The sequence below is a fragment of the Quercus suber genome, unplaced genomic scaffold (assembly GCF_002906115.3).
Source record: "Quercus suber isolate HL8 unplaced genomic scaffold, Cork oak 2.0 scaffold_229, whole genome shotgun sequence".
Lineage (NCBI taxonomy): Eukaryota > Viridiplantae > Streptophyta > Magnoliopsida > Fagales > Fagaceae > Quercus > Quercus suber.
The window spans coordinates 910,514-934,322 of NW_027069687.1; the positions used below are offsets into that span (position 1 = coordinate 910,514).

At 40.4% G+C, this 23,809-nt stretch overlaps 1 pseudogene; it reads left to right on the forward strand.

The window, feature by feature from the left end:
* Positions 1–596: 596 nt before the first annotated feature.
* Positions 597–22,713, forward strand: LOC112013896 (probable pectate lyase 5; annotated as a pseudogene).
* The last annotated feature ends 1,096 nt before the right edge of the window (positions 22,714–23,809 follow it).

Below are 23,809 nucleotides of genomic sequence, written 5' to 3' on the forward strand. Positions count from 1 at the left end.
AAGTACTAATTATATTTCTTTAGAGTTGGAGTGTTTACTGTTTAAACGAAAGGTTTTGCGAGGGAAAGTATTGATCTTTGAAAATGAATCAAAACCCTATTTAGGTAGTTTTTCCTATCCCATTACCTAAGTTGAACTATATCATTGCCAGTTTTCTCTTTGAGTATTTTTAATCCAAGTATCGCTGTTAGAAGTTTTAAAGGTATTAACGTAGTAGGGAAGACTGAAGAGCCAGGTAGAAGTAGGAGCATTTCTAACCAATAAAAAAAGTATCGACTTAGTAAAGAAAGTGCGTGTGAGTGTTTTTTTTTTTTTTTTTTTGTATAAAAATAAAATTTGATTAATGCCTAACAATGAATTGTATCTCCAATCCCTCAACAGGCCTTTCAAAGTACAATTATCTTGTCACTTTGGACCACCAATTTGGAGGGTACATTTTTTTTTTTTTTGATGAAAAATTTGGAGGGTACTTGAGAAACAGTGTCTGGTCTTTCCATATGGTGCTTACTACTTTAGACCACCAATTTGGACCAGCGACATGGTAGTTGAGCTTTAAGCCAGTGCTTTAATACAAAAAGATGGTGTTCCTTGTTCAGTGATGATTTTGTGTTTGACTCATTCACTCACATTTTGGGCCTGTAATGGTCAACATGCATGGGTATCACCCTCGTATACATCTTGGGTTTCTGGCTACTAGAAATATTGCCTAGGATCAATTTTAAAAGAAAGGTAAGTGCATGGTGCACCATTGCCAAACTTTTTTTTTTTGGCAAATTTTTTTTTGTTGGGTAATTGTTTATTGTGGGGGATAGAACCCCCCGCGCTGACGGTTATGTGGTGAACCGGGTACCACTTGGGCTACAAGGCCAGGTGGTGCACCCCTGCCAAACTGGAATGGATTTACGCTTTTTCTTAATATTTTTGGCTCTTCGGTTATAGACTCGGGCTTCCACAACTCATATAAGGGGCTTATGGCTAGCAGTAACGAGGCATTAGTAAATTAGCAAATTTTTATACTTTTAGGCCTCTTGGTATTCAAAATAAAAATATATCTATTGGAACAGAGAAAAATATCAACCATATGTTAATTTACAAATATATGACGGAAATAGTAGAGTAATTATGAAATACTGTGCGTAATTGTTACCAACTAGAAGAGGCCATAAATTTTGGTTCAATATTTCTATTCATATACCGATTTAAGTTGCGAGTTGTTTTTCTCAATAAAAAAAGAATTATTTGTAGTTTGGCCTTGTCAAATACCGCTTTAGTTCATTGCTGAGTTCAAATTCATAGATTGAATTTGAAATTGTGAGAAAAGACAAAGATAAACATGCATTATCGCATCATCTTGTGGTCCAAAGTAACTAATCTCCCCCCCCCCCCCCCCCCCCCCCCAAAAAAACCTACTATTTTTATCCCAATCCATGCAATTGGGTTTGGCAAGAATGCTATTGGTGGAAAAAATGGTAAGATTTATGTGGTTACAAATTCTAGTGATAATGATGTTGTAAATCCCAAGAACGGGACTCTTAAGACATGCAGTAATCCAAGAAGAACCATTGTGGATTATTTTTGAACGTAATATGATGATCAAATTGAAGGTGGAATTGATAATGAACTCTTATAAGACCACTGATGGTAGGGGAGCTAATGTGCACATAGTTGGTGATGCGGGATACGGAAGTGTCAAAAAGCAGAATATGTCTACTTCTAAAAAACAAGAAATTTGCTTCTGAAAATAACCTCGAATCCACGAGGGTTCCTTGAGCCAACAAGGGTCCTTAATCCACAAGGAAAAAGGGTCTGGAATTCACTAGGAAATAGAAAGACAAAAGTCTAAATTTAATTTTATTGATTGAATAATTGTTTAAAAACGTGTATAGACTTAGAGGCCTATTTAAGGACTCCGTAAAACTTGACAGACAAGAAAATATAATGTAAAATAACTCTTAATTGATATCTAACCATAACAAGAACCAAATTTGACCTAAAAAGTATTAAAAGCACCTAAAAACAAGGAAATAATAAACCTAAACCTAAAATAACTAAAATTACAAATTAAATACCAAAATGAATAAATTACAATAATTAAATTGTAGATTTTGTCCTACATCAGCTGGTGGTCCATGCATTACTATTTTGTCAGTGACTAAAATTATAATTCATGGGATACACATACATGATTGTAAGCCAGAAGGGAATACTAATGTGAGAGATTCCCCCAGTCACTTTGGGAATAGGGGTGTTTCAGATGGTGATGCTATAAACATCTTCAGTGGTAAACATATTTGGGTGGACCATGTCTCATTTTCAAAATGTGATGATGGTCTGATTGATGTAGTTGATAGTTCTTCTATGATTACCATTTCAAACAATTACATGACACAACATGATAAGGCTATGTTATTGGGACATAGTGATGCCTACACTCAAGACAAGGTAATGCAAATCACTATTGCCTTCAATCACTTTGGAGAGGGGCTCGTTCAAAGAATTCCAAGGTAACGAACCAGAAGGAAATTTTTTTAAAAATTGTAAATTAACTTGTCGATCTAATTGCTTTGGTTTGTTTGTTATCTAGTTGGGACATTTTGGTGTTTTAACATATACTTTTTCACATTAATTTGCAGGGTTAGGCATAGGTACATCCATTTGGTGAACAATGACTACACCAAGTGGGAAATGTATGCCATTTGTGGGACTACTTCCCCTACCATCAATAGCCAAGTGAACAGATTTCTTGCATCAGATAACAGAAAGAGCAAAGAGGTGAAGACACCCTTCCCCCCATTTATTATTCTACTACTCACTTTTTTGTTTTTATTAAAGAGAAATAGGAAAAAGTAATGGCATCATTTTTAATTGGGTCTATCACTGGTATCACTTTTATTATGTATTGCCAACTATAGCAAATCGTATTGTTGAATCAAGTTGGCCCAAAATTATTGCTGATGATGCCAAAAAAACCACTAGTGAGCCACACGTACTTGCACGCTCAGAATCCAACCTACACAGCACAAGAAAGGAGAAAGACCTAAACAGAGAGTACCGGTGTGGTGCTGGCCAAATACCATCCGAAGGTCAAGTTAGAATCTTTTACAAATCCAGAGTGCTAGAGAGGGTCAATTATGCGTACCATGATTTATGAGGGTATTGAGGTTTATATAGTAGTCAAAAGTTGACCTCTTTTACTTGGAGTCGAAGTCCTCTCCTTGTAGAAATCCTCTTGAGGAGTCCAAAACGTGATGGACTAATTTTTTCCTTATAGAGAAGATCTTCATCAATATACGTAACCTCTGGAATCCTCCTTGCATTAGGATTCTGTTTCCCTTAGGATTCTATGGTAGGTGTCGCAAGTATTCCTTTTTAGGGTTTCTGTCTGACCTATGGCCAATCAATCTGTCTATACTCCATCCGTTCATTACGGATCCGTCCTCAACAAGTCTTGCACTCAATAGGCTCGTCTATTTTACAACCCATAAACAGTGAACAGCTCGGCCCGCTATACTAGGATTTGTAGCCGTACATTTCTCCCACTTCAGTTGCCCCTTCACCCGATGGGTCCATCATACATAAGCAAACGGACCCATGGGGCGACGGTTCAAAATCTCAGGCAAATGGCCATGATACATAACCTTGTGAGCTTATGCCCATACCCTGACAGGTTATCAGGAACTCATTTATGACCTGTGATGTGTGTCACTCTTTTAATGGCTGTAGTTTTAGAACGAGGTGTCGCTTCGTCTTCTGTGCACCTCTTCTATAAATATCAGCCTCCTCCTCCTCTCATTTTTCTACTTTCTGCTGAAATATATTGTCAGAGCACGTCCGTCACACCTGTCAGAGACCATTCTGTTCAGCTCTGCACCCGTCGTCTGCACCTTCGTTTGTTCATTTCTTAACTTGGTAAGTAATCTTTTATCCGTCTTCTTTTTAGTTCTCATTTACCTTTTGGTATTGTGTATATTTTTTCTCTAGACTTTATGCCCTAGTCACCCTTTCCAAGCCCGTCAGAGTCTTAGGTTTTGTCATTACATGTAGGCCATGTCTAGTGCGTCAAGTAATTAGTCGGTCGTCCGTGACGGGGCGGACCACGAAGAGGTATACCCGTCAGGTCACAAAGACCAAGACGATCTAAGTGAGGAGAGGAGTCTGGACGGTGAATGCCTTTACATCTACCATCAAAGAACCACATTTTAATACCCTTAGGGCCCATTACCAAATCCCAAACTACATCCCCATTCATCTGCCCTATAAGTCAGAAAAATGTTATTATGAAGGAGTAGACAGTATCAGAGTGTAAGAACAGATGCTCAAGGCAGGCTTCAGGTTTCCTCTAAGCTCCCTGCACCGTGAACTCCTCAAATACCTAGGCCTATTGTCAGCTAGATATCCCCAAATGCCTGGAGGGTCTTCATAGCAATGGAGGTCCTGTACGGACTAATGATAGACGGTAGAAGAAGGTTGACGGTACAGGAATTCCTCCACTGCTACCGTCTAGATGAGATAGATAAATCCAGGGGGATGTATAGTTTTGTTCCTAGGAGCCCCGTCTTGAAAGTGATTTATGAAACTCCAGACTCAAATAGAAACTGGAAGAGCCGCTATTTTTTCATTGAGGGCGACGGTTGGATATGTCGTCTAGGGGAAACGGATCATATGCCTGTCGACAAGGTTTGGGGCGTATTAAATCCGTCTGGTATGAACCAGTCATATAACAATTATTCTCAGTTTATTTAATACTTATTGTTTTTTGAACGTCTGTTTCTTTGTATAGTCTGACGGCGCCCATAAGTCACTCTTGAGGAGTTTAGCTTCCTTGAGAAATTTTTACTAAGTCCAAACCAGAGGAACGAACTTGGGCTAAACTCGTCAACCTCAACACCATCCATTGGTACTGTTGACGGACCCGAGCCACCACTCTAGTGGCAAATAAGTACGAAAAGCACACTCGTCAACGTAAGTCCGTCATTCTTCCTTGTTCAAATTGATTTTTTTTTTTGATCACCCGTCTACCTCTTCAGAGATGGAAGATGCTAAAAGGAGAGCGGCTATCAGATTACAAGCTGCCAAAAACAAGGAAGCTGGTGCAGACCCTATGGGGACGGGCTCCAGCAAGCAAAAAATTAAAAAGAAGCAACCGTCAAAGGTGATCGTGCACCCAAAAAGCCCAAGGTTCCTCTGGAGCTTGTCGTTGGCTTGATGGCCGAGGGGGCTAAGACGGTCACCCCTATGAAACATAGGGCCGGTAAGGGCCTAATGATCGTCTGTCCGAAAGCCAGAAGAAGCCACCCGTTCTACTCCGCGAGGACTCCAAGTATGCCCTTAAGAGGCTCTCGTCCATCATAACTACCGAAGACTATGAGGCTTGGCTAACCACTCGACGGAGGCAATGGGAGAGACGACCTTTTTAGCATTGCTCAGGTAACTTATCCGTTGTCATATAGTCCGTCCTCTCCCTTTTTTTTTTAGGCCATGATTATGATGAAAGGGATGATGGGACGGTGTCTCAACCATGAGATGACCCTAGATCGTGTTCGTGAGAAGGCCAAGGTGACGGAGGACGAGCTGCTTGAGTTGAAGACCTGGAAGGTCGTCTAAGAGTAGAAACTTAAAATGGCTGAAACAGCTAGGGATGAATGTATCAAGCTGACAGAGTATCTGAAGAAAGCTCTGGAGGAAAAAGACAAGGAAGTCCGTCAAGCTAAGGAGGTCGTGATACGGGAGTATCGCGACTCCGACGCCCTAATTATTGAGCTTAGCCTTTCATATAACGACGGTTTTAACGATGCCATTCATCAGGTGAAGACCTTGAATCCAGAGCTGGATTTGTCAAACGTCGCCATTACTACCCTAGAGCAAACACTCGTCCAACCCGCCTAATCAGACGATACAGATGAACTTTTTTGTGAGAACCCCTATCCATGAAGCTCTTGTTAACCAGACAGTCGTTGAAAGCGATCCTAAGGATGATCAGGCCCGTCATACCGAGGAAAAAGACACCACTACTGTGAATTGATAATTTGTAATAACTAAGTTTTTTTTTTCTTTATATGTAAGAATATTTGGGAGAACAATATGTTACTACTTTGTCATGTGCTTTTGGATCATGTAGACATCTTCCCTTCGCGGGCTCTTTTTATTTTTTTTATTAATTCCTGTCCATGTTTCTATTTTGACTCAATCCTTTTACTTGTTTGATACTTCGTTTGTGAAGCTCCGTCCACTTTATGGATATATCCGTTCATCCATTGGGGATGGCCCGTCCACTTTGCGGACCTCATTTATATTCGCCCACCATATGGACTTCGAATTTTTCATCCTTTTGGGATGATCTGTCCATATTGTGACAACAGTTCCCCGTCTGCTTTTGGATATAGTCTTTTCATCCTTTTAGGATGATCCGTCCACATTGAGGATTTAGTTATACCCGTCCTTTTTTGGACTTGTTACTTTTCATCCTCTTGGGATAATCCGTCCATCTTGTGGACTTAGTTATACTCGTCTACTTTCAGACCTGTTACTTTTCATCTTCTTGAGATGATCTATCCATCTTGTGGACTTAGTTATATTCGTCCATTTTTGGACTTTGGGGGATGACTCGTCCTTCTAGTGGAACTATGTTCGTCCACTTTTGGAACTAAAGTTATCACCCTCTTGAGATGATTCGTCCATTTTATGGACTTGTTTATCCGTCCGTTTATCGAACTTTGTTAATTCATCCCTTTAGGATGGTCCATCCACTTTGTGGACTACTTTTATACCCGTCCATCTAGTGGATCTATGTTCGTCCTTTTGGAACTAGAGTTATCATCCTCCTGAGATGATTCGTCAATTTTGTGGACTTGGTTATATCCGTTCGTTACTAGACTTTGTTAATTCATCCCTTTGGGATGGTTCCACTTTGTGGACTACGTTTATACCCGTCCAATATTGGACTTGGTAAATAAAGTAGGAAAAACACAGTCGTGTTTGAATATTTCTCTTATTGAAAGAAAACCATGTAGGAAAAGTACTTGCCCTCTTGGACTTAAAAAGGCACTGGTTCTAAGTGAAAACTAGCGATAGCAAAACTAAAAATTGTTCGAAGTAAAAATTAATAAAACTTAACAATAAACTGGAAACTGGGGGCGTCGATGCTCTTCATGTCGTCTCTATGGTAGTATCTCCGTAGGTGCTCCGTGTCTCATGGGTGCTGCAGCTTCCGTCCGTCCATAGATTCGAGGTGGCAGGTCCCTTTCCTTTGCCATGATGAGATCCTGTATGGTCCTTCCCAGTTGGGGCGAGCTTTCCTTGTGAAGTGTCCTTAGCAACTTCCATTACCTTCCGTAGCACTAGATCTCCGATTTGAAAGTCTCTATGTCTGACATTGGAGTTGTAGTATTTTGCCATGAGGTTCTGGTATCATGCCAACCTCTGCTCTGCTGTAGCCCGAACTTTATCTACCAAGTCTAGCTGAAGCCGCAAGGCCTCTTCGTTCTTATCCTCGTTGTAGTTGTCCACCCAATAGCTCGTAAGCCCTATCTCCGTTGGAATGACAGCCTCACTTCCGTATGCTAGTCTAAACGGTGTTTCTCCAGTGGGTGTTCTTGCTGTAGTACGATATGCCCATAAGACGCTCGGTAGTTCGTTAGGCGATGCTCTTAGCCCCTTCGAGCCGGGTCTTGATGATCTTGAGTAAGGACGATTCATGACTAGACTTGCCGTTGGTCTGTGGGTGTGCAGGCGACGAGTAGTGATTGCTGATACCAAGCTCCGAAAAGAGTCCTTGAACGCACCGTTGTCGAATTACTTTTCGTTGTCGGAGATGAGCACTCTGGGTATCCCGTACCTGCATATTTTGACATAAGCTTGTGCGTCCTTTTGCATTGTAGGCCAATAGTACCCTGCTTGGATCAATTTGTGCATTAAGGACCGTGCCCCTGAATGGTTTCCACAGATACCTTCATGGACTTCTCTCATTACGTAGTCTGCTTCCTCACTACCCAAACACCTTAGGTATGGTTGTGATAATCCCCTTTTGTATAAGACATCATTAATCAGCACAAATCGCGAGGCTTGGACTTTCAGTTTCCTGGCTGCGTCTTTTCCGTTTGGTAGTGTGCCCGTCTTTAGGTATGCTATTAACAGCGTAGTCCAATTGTTCTCGGAATTCATTTCTTGCACTTTTGTTCCGTCATCAATAATTAAGGAAACTTGGACGAACGACAATATTTGATCAGGACTAGCATGAAGTCTGCCGAGGCTGGTTTTGCCAGCCGGTCGGCACATTCGTTCTCCTCCCTTGGGATTTGAACGAATCTGACTTTGAGGCTGTTGATCCGATTCTTGACTTTTTCCAGGTACTTCTTCATCCTTTCATTTTTGCACTCGTAGATGCCATTAATCTAACTTGTTATCACTTGGGAATCGCAATGTACAACCATGGTTTCAGTGCCTGCTACCTTCGCGAGGTCTAACCCTGCCACTAATGCTTCATACTCGCCTCGTTATTGGTTGTTGGGAAGTCTAGTCGAATCATGCATTCAATTTTATCTCCGTCAGGGGTTTGGATTACCACACCGGCACCTCCAGCTTGCTTGTTTGAAGATCCGTCCATGTGGATGCTCCATTGTCTAAGGGCGTCTGCCCCCTTGCCTTCTGGTTGAGTATATTCAGCGATAAAGTCTGCCACAGCTCGCCCCTTTATTGCAGTTCGCAGGCGATACTATATATCAAACCGCCCAGCTCTATTGCCCACAGAGCCATTCGTTCGGCAGCCTCAGGGCTGCTCATGGCTCTTTTTAGTGGCTGATTTGTCAAGACTATGATGGTATGGGCTTGGAAGTATGCTGAGTTTTCAGGTTGCAGTCACCAGTGCAAAGGCCAACTTCTCCATCTGGGGGTATACCTCTTCTGCCCCCGTAAACCCCTGCTTATAAAATAGACGGGTCGTTGAGATCCTTTCTCTTCTCTTACCAAGGCCGTGCTAACCACCGCTTGCGAAACCGCAAAGTAGAGGTAGAGTTCTTCCCCTGGTTTGGACGGGCTGAACAATGGTGGGAGGCAAGGTATTTCTTTAGGTCTTCAAATGCCTTCTGGCACTTGTCTGTCCATTCAAATGATTTTCTCAAGGTGCGGAAGAATGGTAGACATTTGTCCGTTGCATTAGAGACCTGTTTAAGGCTGCAATTTTGCCATTTAAGCTTTGCATCTCTTTCACTGTCCTCGGTGGTTCTAACTCCATGATTGCCCTTTTTCTCCGGTTGACCTCTATACCTCTCTGGGATACCATAAATCCCAAGAATTTCCTTGCCATTACTCCGAACACGCACTTGCTTGGATTCAGCTTCATGTTGCATGATCGAAGGGTGTCGAACGTCTCTTGGAGGTCGTCTACGTGGTCATTTTCGCGCAGGCTTTTTACCAGCATGTCATCAATGTAGACTTGTACGTTCCTCCCAGTCTGGTGGGTGAACATTCTGTTCATTAGTCTCTAGTACGTCGCCCCTGCGTTCTTGAGTCCGAATGACATCACCTTGTAGCAGAAAAGTCCTTGGTTGGTGACAAAGGAAGTTTTCTCTTGATCAGCTTCGTTCATCTTGATTTGATTGTAGCCCAGAAAGGCGTCCATGAAGCTTAGGAGCTGGTGTCTAGCCGTTGAGTCTACCAGAGTATCTATTCGAGGGAGGGGGTAGCTGTCCTTCGGCACGCCCTGTTGAGGTCTGTGAAGTCGACGCACATTCGCCATTTTCCATTAGCCTTCTTGACCATGACCACGTTTACCAACCATTCTAGGTAATATACTTCTTGAATGAACTCCGCTTCCAGTAATGTCCTGACCTCTTCCACTATTGCTCTGTCTCGTTCCTGAGCGAACACTCACTTTTTCTGTCGGACGGGTGAGGATGCGGGGTTCATGTTAAGCTTGTGAACCATGATTGAGGGATCAATCCCAGGCATGTCCTTGTGACTCCACGCGAATACGTCTTGGTTTATCCTGATGAATGCTGCGAGGGCTTCACGTATTGGCTGGTTGGCCAGTGTCTCTATCCTTGTCGTCCGTTCAAGCCTTGATTCATCGAGTGCTATCTCCTCTAATTCTTCAACCGGCTCCGCTATGGTTCGTTGCTCTTCTATACACATGGTTTGCTGGTGATCTTCCATTTCTAGCATGGCAATGTAGCATTCACGGGCGGCCACCTGGTCTCGCCGCAACTCCCCAATCCTATAATCTGTANGAACCATATCCTTGCGGGGCCCTTCAGCGTTGTAGGGAATGCCTTGCACATAATTTCATCTACCACCCCTTGTAGGTGCATCAAGGTTTTGAAGGTTTCCAGGTGGTCTAGAGGGTCCTTTACCCCGTCGTAACTTTCTATCTGCGGCATGCGGAACTTGTGTGGTAGGGGAAAGGAATTGACGGGGGTGGTGAATGGAGAGTCGGTTCAGTTGACTAGGTCGTCAAGATCGCTAGACACTCGTCCTTTGAGGGAGTTTATCATGACCTCCATCTGTTCCTTCATTGCCTGCATCTCCGCGACAATAGGAGGTGCAGTCGTATCTGTAAGGGATGGGAGACTCATATTTTGCCGTTCTGGCCTGCTTGGGGCATTACTGCCTTCAGGCCCCGCTCGATCTCTTCACATGGCGCTGGTACCTTCCTGGTCCTCTCTCAAATTGTTGGTGCTGCGTTTTTCTAGCGCAGCTGCTCTTCTAGGTCGTGGTTTTGTTTAGTGAGACACTCCACAGCCGCGGTGAGAGTTTGGACCTGTCTCTCGAGGGCAGTTGTGGGTGGTTCTGCTCCTTGGATGTCGTTGGTGGTTGCCATCGAGCGAGTGAGCACCATGCAACTCTTTTGTCTTCAGGGATAAAGCAATGACTGATTACTCGAATAGTTTCCACAGACAACGCCAATTGATGATGTCAAAAAAACCACTAGTGAGCCACACGTACTCGCACGCTCAGAATCTAACCTACACAACACAAGAAAGGAGTAAGACCTAAACAAAGAGCACCGGTGTGGTGCCGGTCAAATAGCCTCCAAAGGTCAAGTTAGAATCTTTTACAACTCCAGAGTGCTAGAGAGGGTCAATTATGCATACCGTGATTTGTAAGGGTATTGAGGTTTATATAGTAGTCGAAAGTTGACATCTTTTACTTGGAGTCGAAGTCCTCTCCTTGTAGAAATCCTCTTGAGGAGTCCAAAACATGATGGACAAATCTTTTCCTTATAGAGAAGATCTTCATCAATATACGTAACCTCTGAAATCCTCATCGCATTAGAATTCTGTTTCCCTTAAGATTCTATGGTATGTGCCACAAGTATCCCTTTTTAGGGTTTCTGTCTGACCCATGACCAATCAATCCATCTATACTCCATCCGTTCATTACGGATCCGTCCTCAACAAGTCTTGCACTCAATAGGCTCGTCTATTTTACGGCCCATAAACAGTGAATAGCCCGGCCCGCTATACTAGGATTTGTAGCCGTACATTTCTCCCTCTTCAATTGCATTTATAATTTTTACAAAAACTTATCAAATTGTGAACTGGTCCAGGTGACCAAATATAAAAATGCACCAAAAAGTACATGGAAGAACTGGAATTGGAGATCTAAAAAAAAGGTGGAAGGCCAAAAGTGTATACGTGAGAAGCCGATTAGGGTCAATTCTTTTTATTCGATACAATTGATATGAGACCACCACATTTCGAGAAGTGTAAGTGGGCAAATATGGAATCTTAGCAAGTTATCAATGATTCCTTTAGTTACATGTAACCTAATTCGAGTCACTGGACTCAGTCCATTTGTCATTTTCATTTTCTTGCAAAATTATTATTATTATTATTTTTGCTTTGATTATTACGTGAAGCTAATTTCAGTCTTTAGACTAAAAAAAAGTTTGAAAGATGACGAATGTTTAGAAGGGACAAGTAAGAGTTGAACCTGATCTTTGTTCTTGATTCACTCATGTGAATCCAGTTTACGCGAGAAACAAATTGATCAGCAGGGTCTCCTATTCCATGTGATAGATGCTCGACTATCTGAATTAAGGTTTGAGCATGATAATTTAATTGAATGGGTCAAGATAGAGGCAGCTCTAGGAATTTTTACTAAGGTAGTTGTTAAGAAATTTAAATTATATAAAATCTAATAAAAAGAGAACTTTATATATTGACAATAGAGAGAGAGAGAGAAAAAAAAAAAAAACACATACACACACACAAATACAAATATTGCATGATAGTTTTATTATCAATACTGCAAGCAACATCTCTTCCAAAATTTTAGTTAAATAAAATTTTTCATGGGCTTTTTCTTTTTGTTTGTTAGGGTCTAATATATTGTTAAGAGAACGAAAGTTTAAGGACGAAGTTTGGCTAAAAACATAATTGTAGTCTAAGGCTACAACTTTCATTAAACAAATTAACATGATTACATATTAAAAAAAAAAAAAAATCTAATCATCATTGAATTGTATATTCTTCATGTCCTTAAAACACGTGACAAATTTCATGTTATTGAATATTATTTACTATTCGATCTATAAACTTATTTTATATATATATAATTTTAGACTACGAAACTAGAAATCTAAACTTTTGATTGATGTAATAGCTATTGGTCACGAATTTTTTCTAAAGGTAAAAAATCATAAAAATTTATATATAATTTTTTTTTTCAAGCCAGCTGGTCTTGTTACCACCCTGACTTCAATGTAAAGTCGTCCTTGGGTCTAGACATACACGTAACAAATATATGTTATATTTGTCCCAAAAATATCTGAGAACATATCTTATAATAAAACTAAAACACAAGTTAGGTTTGAGCTACTACTCAAGTGAATGGTCAATCATAATGGGATTTTGATCTATTATATACAATATATATAAAAGACTCAAAAATAAAAATATGAAACTGCAACTCCAATTTGTATTTTGGTGTTTTAAAAAAATAATTTAAGCCAAAAACGACTGAATTTCTCTATTGATTGTTTTGAATAACAATTGCAAAATAAAAACCTTTTTTTAGTCCTCTGTAAAACAAAACTAATACACACTTTGCAAAATCAATCATACTTCTATACGTCAACTAAAGACATTTCACATATTTTAGAGTTAATTTAATGTAGTTATCAAAGGCAGTCAAAAGTTTCGGAAAAAAAGGCAGATAATCCAGACAACACTAAATATTATTGCTTCCAAAAAATAACATTAAAGGTAGTAACAATTGCCATATTTAAGTTTTAAACTTCTTGATTATTTTTATGTTTTGTTTAGAGTCTGTTTGGATATCGTTTATTATTGAAAATTGAAAACACTATAGCGAAATAATTTTTAAATGTGTGAATAATGTTGTGGAACCGAATTTTAAAGTTAGATTTGTTGAAATCTGCACTTGCAAGTTCCATGAACAGTGCATGAGACCCACAGAAAAAAAATGCAGACGCACTGGAAACGTGCAAATGCGCAATCCAAACTCACACTTAGATTGATTTTATAGTTTATTTGTTTTGTCTATAGGTTATTATTGTTATTCTTGGGGCTATATTGAGTATATTGGATTTGTGATTGGTTGTGTTGGTATTTTTTGCTTGTCCAAAGGTTTTTCTTCTTATTCTTGGGGGAAATGGCCGGCAAAGGAGATGGACCAAAATATTTTTTATTGGGTATCATGGGTTAATTTGTAAACATTTTTTGTGGAGGGGGGCCAAGAATAAATATTTTGTGTAAGCCTTTGTTTGTTTCTTGGGAATTTTTGATTTAGTTTTTCTTTTCCTCATAGTTTTCTTATGAATAAACCTGAACATAAGTTAATGTCTTCTACTATCTTTGATGTTAGGGTCTCAAATTTCATCACAGTAACTTTTAGCTATAGAGTCAACAACCTTTCAATAATTAGCATAGCAGCATAGAATATTGGAATAATGTCAAGGCTCCCAAAAGCTAATTTAAGTTAGCTTCAATTAAATAAGAATAAAATTTGACTATTTTAGCTTTCCATCCTACAAAATAGAGTATATATTTATGTAAAGAATGTGACACTACCTCTAACATGATTTAGAGGCATTAATTTTGATGGAAAGAATGATACAAGACTAAAGATGTACCAGAGTTAATTTGGTTGAGAAAATAGACATCTACCTTTCATAACTGTGTTGGATTGTCATAGAAACACATCCAAGAATCCTTTTTCCTCTATTATTTTTGGTTGAATCTAGGGAAACATCATAGAAGATTAAATTCTACATGGGCTTTAAAGAATGGTTAGTGATGTTTTTACTTTAATTTCAGGGTTTTCCCCTTACCTATTCTCTTTGTTTGTTAGTGGGAGTGAAATTGGGGTTTTTATATTGTGTTCTTTTAATGCAAAACTATTGAATAAGGTTCTAAATATATTATAGATTTTTCGGTGTCAATGTCTGTTAGTTACTGTTATATTAGATGTTACCCATAAGATAATTGTAAACAAGCTATGAGTTTTCCATGTTTGAAAGATTAATCTTCATCAAAATATATATAGGCTTAAAAAGTAAATTTTATATTAACGTTGAGATTTAATAGGATTTAGTTTTTGGTATTGTAATAAGTTGGTTTTGATTTAGGCAATTGGATTAGATTTTTTTTTTTTTTTTTTTAATTAAGGTTTTGATTTAGAACTCTTCTTCTTCATCTATTGTAATTTCAAATGGTTGTTTATTCATTTGAATGAAATTGTTGCCTCTTTTTTGTTGTTTAATTGTTCTAATAATGATTGAGTTTGTTTGTTTGGTGTTTTCAAGAGCACTGGTTTTTAGGCTATTATCAGATTGGCCTCAACCTCATACTCATGGTTTGAGTTTTTCACTAAGACAGTGTCTGGTGAAGGCATTACATGCTGAGCCAAAACATAACAATTTCATTGCCCCTGGTGAGTGCAAAAGTTTGAGTTTGAATTTTGATTTTAAAATGTTTGAATTTTTTTCACAAAGTTGTTATCTTTTTCAATCATTTTTTTTTATCGCTAATCACTTGTTAATAATTTAATGGTTTAATTTAAAAGAGATTGCATTAAACAATTTCATTTTAAGAGATTGGGTATTTTTGGTGTTTTTAAATGTGCAAAAGTGGTGTAGAAAGTGTTGGGGGCGGTTTCTTGTACGTAGCCAGGTGTCTTTCGTTGGAGGTGTGACTTTGCTAGGCCTGGATTGTTTTGGAGAGTTCAACCCGGAACTCGACATTGGGCCACATAGACCAATGGCTTCCAGTGTATTTTTAAGCCTACAAAATAGATAAAACCCAAAGTCTTAGAATAATGATAATGGTTGAAATAAATAAATAATATACTTAGCATGATAGCTTTGATTAAATGGTGAGTTGATATGTTATTATTATGTATATTAAGTGATGTCCAATGTTAAAAAATGATTAATTAAGTGTCAAATGTCCAACAATGGGATGAGTCCAATAGTCCATGTCTAGTTGCGGTTCATGGTTCATGTTCAACATAATAAGGCATGTCCGGCAATGATCCATGTCCTAATAAGGTATACATCTAACAATGGTTCATGTCCAAGTAATATACATCCAACAATGGTTTTTGTTCAAATAACATGTCCAACTATGGTAGATCAATTTATTAATATATATATATATATGTTCATTAATGAAGTATTAGTGTGATCATGTTTATTAAATGGTGAGATAATACTATAGTAACTTGCATCCAGCGGTACAATAATAATGAATTAACATGTACTTAATAATGTAATCTTGAAAATAGAGAAATATTGACTTATCTTATGTGTTTTTGACTCTAGCCGTATAGCATTACTTTGTTCTTTGTATGATTTGTGACTCTAGCCATATAACAATAATGAGTTGATGACATTCTAGCAGTATAATAACATTAGTTGAGTGGTATAATGATAATGAATAAAATATACTTAATAATACAAGTTTGAAGGTAAAATGTAATGACTTATCTTCATAGTTTGGGGCTTCAGCTGTAGAACAGTAGTGGACTTAGACATTTCAGCAACCTTTAAAATTAAAAGGGAAAAATGGGTGCAATTGGAGGGAGAGAGAGCATGTCTAGCTGTGTGCATCGGTTGGTTAAGTTTGTCCCCTTAATCATGCACTTAAATGATTTTTCCCATGTAATGCTCTTTTAGTTTTTAGTCAAGTTTGAGTGATGTTGCCTTCCATGAGAATGACTTTTAATATTTTGCCTTTCATAAGAAGGGCTTTTGGCATTGTAAATATATATCTTCCATGAGAAAGGGCTTTCAGTAATAAGTTCTTGGAAGAGTGTTTGATATGTTTTAAGATGTGTGGAGATGGTAAGAAATACATACATACATACATACATACATATATATATATATATATTGTGAGATATGGTGTTTGTAATATGTATAGGAATTATATGTAGATACTTTGTTAAACATGGATCATGTATATGTATACTTTGAGAGACATGGAGTTTAAAGACATATGAGAAGTATGTATTGGTATTTTGCAAGGAATGTGTTTGCAAAACATATGGAATTGTGAGATAGACAATATGAAGGTTAAATGTGGTAAATACATGAGATTATAGCTGCTGCTGGAGTGATTTTTGTGTTATGTCATGGGTTATGTTGCTTTCTAAGAAGGGAGATTTTGTATGAGAAATAAAGAATGAGATGGAGACGTGTTTTTGGGTAGGAAAATGATGAAGTTTCAGAATATTAAAGTGTGAGAGAGATGGATAGTGTGTAATGGTGTGGTGTGATGTAATGGTGTTATCTAAAAAGAGATATTTTTGTAAGGGAGATGCAGAAGTATGGAAGAATTTAGAGATATATACAACAAAGGTGAAGTTTCAGAATATTGGGGATGAGAGAGGGGCCTCTTTAGTGTGTAGCTTGGTCCTCTTTATATAGAGCCAAACTATGAAACTAGATCAGAACTTAGTTGAAGGGTAAATTAGCAAAAAAGAAAAAGTCCTTAACAAGGTAAGTGGTTTCATTAGAGGGATTTTGTTTTTTAGCCACAAGAAGAAAGTTAGAGACTTTAAGGTTGATGTTATAGCTGTAACAGCTGTCAATCACAGTTGTCACAGCTGAATGATATCATCCAAATGACATCTTGCTTGGAGAAAAAAGTATTTGGCATTAAATTCATGATTTGGCTAAAAGTGGCAAGATAATCTTTATGGGATCCTCTTGCTTCTCTGGGTATGACAGCAAGCTGCTGGGATTGGACATTAATGGGCAAATGACATCATTTTAGAACATGTGTCAACCTACTGGAGCTTCTGCTGGAGTTGTTACAGCTTCTACTGAAGGTGTTGCAGCTTCTGCAGAAGCTGTTTATAGCTTCCACTGGAGCTGTTACAGCTTGTGCAGAAGTTGTTTGCAGCTTCTGCTGGAACCCTTTTTTTGGCTAAGTTTCCTCTCTTGGAAAAATTATATGTTTAGTCCATATATAATTTTGGTAAGTAATAGACTAGTTGGTTGATATTTGACGAAGTTTTAGAGATGTAATTATGGTCTTCTTTATGTATTTTAACCAAACCTTGGAGAGTAGAGAGAGCATTTAATGCTAGATATGAGATATTAATATATATTTAGCCATGTGCTTAGAATTGATTTAGATAATAATAATATAAATTATATGAAATACTATAATCACATTTTTAAACTTATATTATATGATAAACATTAATTTTTATGTAAAGAGTGTAGGGAGTTTTATCATTTTAAATGTTATCTGATATGAGAGGCTTACCAAGTGTTACCTATTGCACATTGACCTGTTAGAGTTCAGGGAATTGAGGAAGACATGCCAAGTAACATGCTTTCTTTTATCAACTTTGAACCATTGGAGCTTTACTGAACATACTTCTTGACCTTTCAAATCACGACTCTCAAAATTCTCCTAATGAGACTCATAAACTTGGATTATGAGCCAAAAATGAGATGATATGCTATTAGCTTGAACCATGGGTTTTGACGCCTTTTTTGTGTAAATATGGGCTATTTTGGTCTTTACAAGAGATTTTCCCAAAATCCATGATAGTGTTGACGTGGCGTGAGTGGCCAATGAAATGAAGTCATGTGGTGTGAAAAATTTGTCGTCAACAGAAAGTAGAGCCTTAAGTTGCACATTGTCATGGTGAATATCAGACTATCATCCTAATTAGTTTACGTAGTTTGATGATATGTTTCATAGCAATCACCAAGCACTTAGTGCATAGAGAGGTGTCAATTCAGCTAATTTGATCCCACTTGAATCAACACCATCCGTTGATTCCAATTAGTCTAAAATAAATATCAACATTATCTAATGTTTTTCCATGGTGGTTGGGGGGGGGGGGGGGGGAATCCAACCTACCACCCCAAAATGCAAAATCATATTATATCAACATGAAAATTAAATAAAAAAGGTCTCCATGACAACTATATAGGCATAGACACCCTTTCTTTTTGTAAATGCAATATGAAGGGAAGTATAAGCTTAAAAATAGAAGAGATAAAGTCCCAAAAGATTGATGTTTCACTCGAGTAGTAGCTCAAAACATAACTTTTTTACTTTACAATAACAACTCACCAAATTCGCAATTTGTAAAGAAGTTTGCAACTCTAACATTTTCCTCCATTTAAAGGCCATAAAAAAATTTATAAATCTAAAATCTAAAACAAAATATTCAAGCACTAAAAAAATTAGCCAAACGAAAAAATTACCAATATTAAATTAAAAAACAATTAAGCTTAATCAACCAATTTTACTCAAAACAAACAACTCGGCCTTTTAAAAAATTTTAAACAAAATAATTTTGTCCTTACATAGCAGCAGATGCATACATAAAAAAACAAAAAACAAAAAACAAAAAAAACAAAAAACAAAAAAAAATAAAAATAAAAAATAAAAAAGTAATAAATAAATAAAAAACCCCTGAGCAGTTGAGTAGCAAATTCGGAAGTCGAATTCGTCGCACGCAAACAGCAACAAAACTAACACCCTAACTTCAAATTCTAGCTTCATTCTTGCCTGCTTGAGGGTCAAAACTAAAAACACAATTTACGTCTTGATTTACTACTCGAGTGATAGGTCAATCATAATGAGATTTCTTTTCTCTTTTATATATATATATATATATATGTATTATTGGTAAGAAATGCTCCTGCTACTGCCGGAATCCCTCCTCCCTACTAAGTTACTACATTTGAAACTTCCAATAGCAATACTTGAACCAAAAATACTTAGAAAGAAAGGTGGCAATAGTATAGTTCAACTCAACTTAAACGATAGAATAGAAAACACCACCTAAATGGGGTTTCAATTCATTTTGCCTTTCGTTTGTAACAAACCCTAATCTTTTAGGAATTCTTTTCGGTCTAACACTCCAACTCTAAAGAAATGTAATTGTTATTTTATACAGCTTCTAGGAAGCGGCCATTCACGGTTAAATTTTGTTAAATATTATCATTTATCATAAAAATTAAAAAAAAAAAAAAAACCATACCCTATTAATAAAATCAGGATAAGAAAAACCTGGAAAATAAATAACTTTTTTTTTTTTGGGAGAATCAGTTAAATAAAAAAACTTGAATGTGCGAGGCTTTATTAGTTTTTGGTTCTGATAAACGAGTATCAAAGTCTATTGATTAAGGTTGAACATTTTTATCATAAGCAGCCAGTTTTTTATTTTATTTTATTTAGTCCAACAACCTTTTGTTAAATAGATATTTGTTTATTAATTTTTGATACTTTGTTAACAAAGTATCCCACTTTATGTCTTTTTTAAGGGCATGCAATCAAAGTATCAAACATTAATTAGCATTGTAGAGTACGATTTTGTAGCCCAAAAGATATTGGTTTCCCCAGGCCCAACGAACCCAGAACAATGAATTTGTAGAGAGTGGATTGAAGGTTTATGCGCCGGCCGGCGTTCATGAAGCATAAACTACTTTTCTTTTATTGGAAGACACTAAGACCAATTTACAACTGGGGGATGAGGTTTTCCCTTTTTCTCTCTTTTCCTTTTTCTCTTTACATTTTGCTCACCTTTCTTATATATCCTTCTCTTCCTCCTCCTGTTGATCATCTATTGGCCTCCCTTCTGACCGTCTGTCCCATCAGAGGCCATATCCATGCTCCAGTGGTTCACCCTGATCGATGTTGCTCTGTCAAGGGGTTACATCCCCATTAATGCGGCCAGAAGGGTTAGGTGAGCGTATTCAATGCCGAGGTGACAGTTCGCCCAAGGCTTGCCCCTTCTTCGTACTTCTGTTGCCAACGCGTGGCACTAGGCCCTCTTTTCCTCGGATATTCCAGGAGTCCGTTGGTAGGGTGGTCCTCGTGTTTTTCCGAGGTCTCGGACGCTCGAGGACAGGGTTATCCTCGGACCCATTGCGCATCCTCGGCGTGGGCCATTTGGGCCTGGCTTGGGGTGGGCCAAGGCTACCCGATTTTCTGGCCCCACAATAGCCCCTCAAAATCTTGCTGCACGCATCCTCGGGCGGAGAGAAGGATTTTGACATCCTCGGCCTTACCCCCCCTCGTCAGTACTGGGGTCTACTCATCTGCCCAAGGCACGTCGCTGACGTTTCGGAGCACGTAACGTGCCCATCATTAAATTCAGGCGGCTCTGTGCTCCCCACGTCTAATGAGGCGTTACCCATCTAACGGTGGAGGTTCGTCTCGCATTTATGGGCGGGAAAACCTGCACGGTTCCTCGATTTGGGGTATAAATACCCACATGAACCGCTTCTTCCTGTTCCTCATTTGTATTCAAGAGTTCTCGTGCGTCCTTCCTGAGTTCAGCCACACTCTCACTTGCATCTCCAGCATAAAAAGCCTGTCCGAGGAGCTCCTCCTCTTTTCGGTAAGTCGCTCTATCCCTCTCTGAGCTCTTTCTCTACTCTTTCTTCTACTTTGCCTGTTCTTCCTTAGTTCTTTTAGGTGTTAACCGGGATGGGTAGGTTTAAGAAATACGTCGATACTGAGGAGGCAATGGAGAAATTCATCACTGACTACCGAATCCTCGGCAATGTAGGTCTGAGATATTGTGAGGATGGTGATTGGCGCATACACAGACAGGAGGGCGAGGTGGTAATTCCCATTGTCGCCTTCCTTGAAAGGGGGATGACGATCCCCATGGGGTCGGTGATGAGGGATTACCTCACGCATTTCCGGTTAGCCCCCACCCAGTGTGGGATAAACGTCTTTAGGATTCTGGGCTGTGTGGACGCCTTGAACGAGAAGATGGGGCTGAGGTTGACCCACCACGACGTGAACTAGTGTTACAACCTTCAGCTTCTTAAGGGCAAGTCGTATTACCTGAAGACGAGAGATGACAGGGTGTGGCTCATTCAGTGCCTCCCCGAGTCCAGCAAAGGGTTCAACGAGGATTTCCTCATCACGTCAGGGGAATGGCACGATGGCCTTCACTGCCCAACAACAGAGGGAATACCAGGTGGGGCAGTGGGAAACAGGAGGGGTTTCAAGTTCTCGTCTTGAAGACCCGCACGCTTTTGAGCGTCACTTCCATCTGGTCAACCGGGAAGATTTGCAAAAGGTGCTGAGGGCGTCGGTGTATATAAATGAGGACGACAATCAGGTTAGGGCCGCTCACATAATTTTGGGGTATAAACCTACCCAGAAATCGTTCCTGATTCCGAAGCACGTCATCCGAGCCAACGATCCTCGGCTTCAGAGGATTACTGTGACCGAGGACAGATTTTCGTTCCCCGAGGAGCCCTCCGACCAGGAAGCTGTCACACTAGCCATCCCCTCCTCTTCCCAACCGTTCGCCGAGGCCGCTGAGGAAGCTCTAGAGGGGGAAGAGGACGCGTTTGACGTTTTCGCTCAGCTTGATCAGTTCGAGGACCCTCCCGGGGACTTGGGTGATCCCAATTTAACCAAAATAGACTTCCTTGCTTCAAAAGCCCCTCCTCCGCCGACAATGGGTTACAAGAGGAAGCCCACCACCAACTTGCTGGACCTGATTGAGGGCCAGCCGGGGGAGTCCCAACAGAAACTTCCCACTCCACCTCCGAAGACTAGGTCGACTTCCGCTCGGCAGAAGCTCCCTCCTTCTCCTTCTCAGACGCGCTCGCCCTCTGGGTCCGTGCCTGCCGGCCCCAAGAAGAAGAAGGATAAGGGTAAAAGGCCTGTGGAGGATAAGACAGTGTCCTCGCAGGAGAAGGACACTACTCTGCGGCCCTCTAAGCAGCTTAAAATAGGCGACAAGAGCTAGGAGAGGCAGGTCGTCGACACCACCTCTTCCGAGGCCCAGGCCTAGCTCCCAGCCCCGATGCTCCGTGGGGAGCCCTTGAGGGATACCGCCTCCCTCAGGGACTTCAATGAGGGTGAAGGTGCGCGCGTGGCCGACGCGCTGGAGAGGAGCCTGCTGCTCCCGGCAGACATGGCCGAGCTTAACTCTTACGAGCGAACATGTCTTCCTCAGCCTCAAGCGATATGTGGGGATGGTAAGGGCTATAACCTTGAATCTTCTCCCACTCTTTTTTTTTTTATTGGACTTATAGCATATTGGTTATTCTGGCAGGCTGTCCAAGCTATCTTTATGTTGGAAGGGGTGGCAAACGACCAGAAGGAGGCCCTCAAACGGAAGCGTGATTGGCGCTTCCGGGCCACCGGGGCTCTGAAGAACTCCGAGGCTAACCTCGCCAAGGTCCAAGAGGATTTGAAGGCGGTGACCAGGGAGCGGGACAGTGTACTGTCTGGTCTTAAGGGCGCCTAGACCCAGGCCAAGGAGCAGATAAGGCGCCTGGGCGAGGCGGAGGATCAGCTGCAAATCGCGAGGGATCTGATCGCAAATCTGCGGGCTAAGGTGACATCGGCCGAGGGGGCCCAGAGGGAGGCCGAATGGGCCAGAGACCAGGCTCGACGGGCTAAGGACGAGGCGGACCATGGCAGGGAGATGACCCTGAGTGCCAAGGACGAGACTGAGACCGCAGCCTACGCTGATGGGGTGGCTGCGGTAGAGGCCCTCTACAAAGCTCAAGTCCTGGGGGTGTGTAGGCAATACTGTTCCCAGGTCTGGGCTGAGGCCCTCAAACAAGCTGGGGTGGAGGCCACGTCCGACCTATGGAAGGCAGAGAGCGTGTATTACCCCCCCGCTATCCACGAGGCCGCCCCTGATGGCGCTAAGGCCGGGGAGATTGTTGAGGAGGTGGGGGTTGTTGAACTAGGGGAGCACTCGAGTGAGGAGGTGCCCCAAGAGATAGTGGAGATCCCTTTCGACGATCAAACCCCCGCCACTGAGGAAGTAGCTGTTCTCGCCACACCTTTGCAGGCCGTCCCCTCCGGCCAGGGCTCGGAGGGGTCAGGGTTTGCCCTTGTCCCGCCTGAGCAAAAAGAGTAGACTCCCCAGTGTCTCGGCTCGTCCTACTTTCGCGTTGTTTCATTTTATTTTGTTGTGCTTCTCCTCTATGTACTGTGGCTCTTGCCATGCGACTTTTACAGACTTGTTATTGTAATGCGAATTTAATTTCCCTTTATATTTATTTAAATTACTTATTTGTGTACACGCTGCCTGCTTTTCCTTTTTTCCTTTGATCTGCACGATTTTAGCTTGAATTGTATGTCGGCCAATTGTGCCAGTAACGATGATAAGGAGAGAGAACGTATGCATGGGCAGCTCTCTTGCGCCTCAAGGGCTAGGTGGGGCTTGATCCTTTCCTAACTTGGGATATTTTGTAGTTAGTCTCCCTGTAGGCCTGAGTCCGAGGACCATGCAATGCCCCTGTTCTGTTCAGCACCCAGGTATAGTTGTGTGATTAGTTTCCCCGTAGGCTTGAGTCCGAGGACCATGCAATGCCTTGGTTCTGTCTAAC